This window comes from Lygodium microphyllum, chromosome 14, assembly GCF_053477565.2.
Source record: "Lygodium microphyllum isolate KBCC chromosome 14, Lygodium_microphyllum_v1.1.10, whole genome shotgun sequence".
Classification (NCBI taxonomy): Eukaryota; Viridiplantae; Streptophyta; class Polypodiopsida; order Schizaeales; family Lygodiaceae; genus Lygodium; species Lygodium microphyllum.
In genome coordinates, this window is record NC_141148.1 from 104,375,707 (window position 1) to 104,381,431 (window position 5,725).

The window sequence follows — 5,725 nt, forward strand, 5'->3', positions numbered from 1 at the left end:
AGAGAGAGAGAGAGAGAACCCTCGTGTCTCTTGTAATCAGACAAAAGAGAGAGAGAAAGAGAGAGAAAACCGCTTCACATGATGGCTTTGTGTCATCGTGTATCTTGTAATCAAGTAATCTTGTATTTTTTTCGTAATTAATACAATTACCTTTTACGAGAGAGAGAGAGAGAGAGAGAGAGAGAGAGAGAGAGAGAGAATTTATTAACGGATGTAGAAGTTCAAAATGACCTATGAGGCCATGAGTTACAACTATCGGTGGGACGATACAAGTAAAAGCTAACAGTTAAAAATCTAAATGATCCTATTGCAAGTGATAAAAGGTACTAAGTTGCCTAGATTGTAAGCAAAAAATACATGGATTGGGTCTAGAGATACCATGAAGATACATATCAGCCTAAGAAAGTTCTCTTCAATCGTTGTTGTGTAGCCCCAATCTCATCCCATGAGAACTTGGGGGCACATGTTGACACATTTGTCAAGATCTCAAACTTTTGGATCAACCAAATTGGACCATTCAACTCGACAATATACCTCATAAAAATGTGGGCTTGGATTTGTGCTAGGGTTTTGCTAGCACTTCTCTTGAATGCAAACTGAGGTTACTCGTAAGGTTGCTTGGATACCCTCATGAAGAAATTTGTAAGATCCTTTGGATAGTCCCTTGGTTTTGATTGCAAGTCCATTGTCATGTGCATATGAATGTAGTGTATATGTCTATGTAGCTCCTATGAAGAGTCGATTATCAATACAATATCATTTGCATTTAATAAGAGATGTATTCATGTACCTACCAACTAGGCTCCTCTATCCCTTCCCCAAAGATACAGTTAGAGATATTGTCAATGCACAGTCCATGTAGTGACAATGAAAGATAGCATCCTTGTTTCACCACAATGATGGAATCGAAAAGAGGCTATAAACCCTTAGATGTTTGCAATTTGCCAATCACCCTCTCATATAATGCTAGAATCCCCTCAACAAGCTATAAATAGTATCATATCATATAGTGTGCATATCAATCTAGCTCCTGGAATTGTATCAAAAGCTTGGCAAAAATCCACAAAACAATAAATAGTAGGGCCATCTCCCATAGGCTTTGGCCTTCTCACTAGTACCTTTGAGTGTGAGGACATAATCAACTATCAAAGAGCCTCTTCTATCCAATCTACTCTAGCCAATTTGTGGTAAACCATGCTTGTTTAGTAATGACTAGGTAGGATCACTTGACTTGAGAATAGGCACTATATTTTTTAGTGCACTAGCTCTTTGGTAAGCCTTTGCACATTGGCTTATTAAATATATATGTGAAGAAGTCCTACCAATATATCTCTAGCATGTATCAAGTGCTCAACTATGAAGCCAACTTGATCCTATGCCTTCCCTATGTGAAGCCTATTAATAGCCTATGTGAAGCCAGTATGATCATGTGCCTTCCCTATTTGAAGCTTGTCAATAGTTCCTAAACCATGCTTAATATAAAGAAGGTAACTCTTTTAGGCCAAGGTTTTGGTGGATCCAAGAGAGGAGGCTAACCTAATATTGTGTAAAGATTGGATACATACTATGTAATGGGTGTGGTTGGACAATGCTCTCTAAATAATCGCTAGGCCTCCCCAGATTCTTGGCTTAAAAACCATCAATACAAGTCCTCTCTCCAACAACTAAGCTAAGAAAGCTCCCTTATTTCACCATGTGAGACATTTGTAGAGAAACTATGGTTGTTTGGAACTAGTGGTTCAACAATGATATTTCATTGATTACTTGAACGTGCTCTATCTATCTTAAATGAAGCCGAATTAGGTTCTTTTTTGTGTTCTTTTCAAAACATGCACGCAAACTCTAAACTTTTAAGAATTAATTCGAAGCTCAAGTACGTGTTTTGTGACGTTTCACTTCTCTACGATGACAAAGCAATTGATTGATGGTGTGCACGTTTCATAATCCATACATTTTCTATCACATATAGCCCCTTAAAGTTATCATTATGTGGTTTTTTTTTTTTTTGGGTTGGGATTGCTTAGCGCTCAGTCGTCTTTTTGTCAACAAGAAATCATTTGGATCAGATAATCCACACCTATTGCTATTGGGGCTCTTGTCCAAATGCTACTTTTCTTATATATGACATTCATTTATATTTTCTTTTAAAGCCAATTTTAACATTTAAATCCAACAAAGACCATAAAGTAAGGTAAAGGTCTATTTAATAATAGTAACTAGATAAGTTACGTAATGCTTTATCACATAGATTTGTGTATTCATTCAACTACAAATTAATAGATGAAAGTTCTCTATATGAAAAGAAATCATCTTCATCCATGTTACTTTCTACTTTCAAGCAAAATTTGTGGAATTGTTGCTAAAAGGACTTATGTCTCTTTTCTTCCATTATGTGAGGTGTTTGAAGAGTAGTTGTGGTTAATTATAACTAGTGGGTCCTAAAGCCATCGCTCTTTGTAGACAAGTTTTGGTCTCATGACACTCATTATCATACCAATTGTTTCAGGGCATCAACCTAGAGAAAGCTCGTTGTGTGGACTATGAGTGTGGGAAGCACCTGTTGCATGGAAAGTCTCATTGAACTATTGTGTGAGCTTAGATAATGGGGTGTGGGTTAGCATTATGGACTCCCTTGAGTTGATACTTTTTGTCTTTGTGGAAAAGTAATAACTCAAGTTTGGAAGCCCAATGCCCAATGATATGCATCTTTCTGATGGATGCTTAAATGCAGAACAAAACACATTTCCAACTTGCTTCCAAGCCATAAGGATTAGATGCCCCTCTAATGGGGTGTAATGAGACTATTAGATCCTAAACATGGGGAGTATACATGGGAGAGGGGGAGAATGCATAGTCCACCATGTTGGCATCATGTTAATGGCAATAGTATCTAAATGCACTTGATAGATTATATCTAGCTAGGCCATTGAGAATACTAATCCAATGTGCATACCTATCTCAATGTGGTATCTCCTATACTATGTGTATTCTCCTGGATCATTTGAGGTTCGTTCCATCTCTAGCTTCTCCAGACTTTGCTCCAAAAGCATCTACTTTGATGTATCAAAGAACATGTGGTGACAAGTAGTCATGGTATTAAAGTCCCCCAATAAAATGACATATCCCTCCCTTTAACACTCCTAATGTTTTCATCTCGTGGTGATAAGTGGTTCTAGTATTAAAGTCCCCCAATAAAATGACATCTCCCTCCCTTGAGCACTCCAAATGTCTTTGACTAGAACTGTATACATTGATTGCCCCTTGGATGGGGCATATTGGGCCATCATAGGGGATCAATAGCATATGAAAATTTATAAATCATGCTAACCTACTCATCTCGATGGACTATTTAAATCACGAATTATAGCTCATCCCTAAACAAAAATACCACACCACTTGAACCATGACTATCAATGCTCAGTATGTGTCTCTCTTCTATTTGTTGACTCTCATCTTTATCTCGTGAGTGGTGGGAGCATGTTGTGTGGACCTGATGTATCTTCAAGTAAAATACAATATCTATACCTCTCGATGTCTCCTCAAATCGAGTCATAATGTGCCATTTGAATTTCAAAAACTACTTTTAGGTTGGTTCATAGGTCTCAAACCATCATTTGGCATGTTTCACAAAATTAGAACTCTTTCACTTGTGTGAAAAGCTAGCTTACCCTCTTCCCTAGGTTCCTTGATTCTCTTCAAGTGTTCCCTCATGTGAGCCAAATGAGTTGGTGTAAGGACTCACATGAGTCAGTGCAAGATCATCTAACATAGTGCATTGTACCAAGAAATCTCTCTTATCCTCCATGTTGGGTAAACAAAAGATGAGGGCATGCTCTTTTGAGCGTTGCCCCATTCCATTCTAGTTATCTACTCTCTTTCCCAAGCTCCAAGCTAATGCATGTGAGGTCTTCTTACCCATATTTGTGTACTAAAACCTCAATGTCCTTCTCCATATTGGTGGAGTATTGTTTGTACCTTTCTTCTTTGCTCCTTTGTTGAACTATCATTGATGTGGTGGTGGTGGTAGGGGTATGGTTCGAGTGCTGATTTCAACACTTCTTCACCGCTTGTATCTCCTACTCTAATACTTCCACTTGCTTTCGAATGCCTTCCTTAGGCAATTGAGGTGGCATTTATGATCAATTTCCCCGCCCGAGTGGATGTCGCCCATAAGGTGGCCGTATTCAAGCATCGATGCGGAAAAAGGCAGCAGCTTGGCTCGCGCTGGAAAACAACTAGGCAACATTTGAGGATGCCAAGGTAGCATTCCACTCATGATTCCAGCCAAAAGCCATCATTGGCATTGGCAGTTGCTTACATGCAATAGGATTACTTGTCTCCTGGCATGGGCCATGGAGGACAAGGAAGGAACCAAGGAGGTTTGGGCTATGGAGATTGGAGTGTCTAGAAGCCCAACAATATAATGCTTAGAAGCAACAAGACCAGGACCAAAATCCCTTGCTATCTATCAATACGGTGGAAATGAAAGAGCTCCTTGAGCCAGAAGTCAATATGGTTATCCGCTCATGTAGAAAGCTAAAAGGAACAAGGGAGAAGCCTAGAGGAATGTCCTGGGTTGGAACATGAGAAAGTCTGTCACTAAGTGACTGAGTTGACAGCAAAGGAACTGGCAGTGATGAGGGATCTGCAGCCAATTCCTATACTAGAGTCAAGACCCACAAGAGTAGAAGGGACCAGAGAAACATCAGCAGCGAGAAAGAATCCGCAGTCGCCTCCTAGTCTACAGACAGCACTTGTGAGAGTGGAAGGGACTACAAGAATAATAGTCAGGAAGTAAAATCTGCCGACTATCTCTTGGCCCTTCGTCGGCAATACCCACGAGAGGGTAGAAGGGAACCAGCCTCCAGCACCAGAAGTGGAGGTGCAGTCCTCTTCACAAGCTGTTTCAACAAGTTCAGAGACACAGACTGTATGGGGTCTTGTCTCCATTATTATTTCCTTAAGAGATCTACTAAATTTGGTCCCAGCATTCAACGAACACTTGTTGTGCTACAAATGATTCAACTGGATCAACCTATACTACCGAAACTGAAAGTGGCGGCCCTGGCTCTATTTGCACTGGAGGAGGAAGTCTAAAAGGTGCAGCAAGAGCCGGTTTCATTAAGACCCTTGTCATACTCTACCATCCCAGTAATCTCTCTTCAATGTTGTGCTAGACAATGGGTCTAGATTCAATATTATCACAATGGCATATTTTCATGATTTGGGGCTGATGAACTCGGAACCAATCCCCTTCTTGGTCCAAATGGCAAATCAACAGAGAGAGTGTGGCCACTTGGTATTATCCGATCAATCCTAGTGGAAATAGCTAGTGTGCCATTTCTAATTTCTTTGGTAGTGCTGAATATGGAGCATGTGTTTGAAGATTACCACCTCTTCTCTTACTTGGATGGCCCCGGTGTTGGGGAAAGCATGGGTCAGCCTCATAATTGGGATTATGATGTACTAAAAATCCACTGAGGTTACAATAAAATCCAAATCTTCTTAAACAAGATTCTACCTCCATCCATAACCTATCGATTAGTGGTAGCAGAGACAACATGGTGGATGGCTTGGATGATGATGAAGAAGCTACATTTCTAGCAGCCAATGCACACGTAAAGCCCTTTTGTCTGATGGTTGTCATGCAAATCAATAGCAATTTCTGGATCCCCATTCCCCACTGTATCTTGCCAAGGAGCTGGTACTAGCACATGATCATATT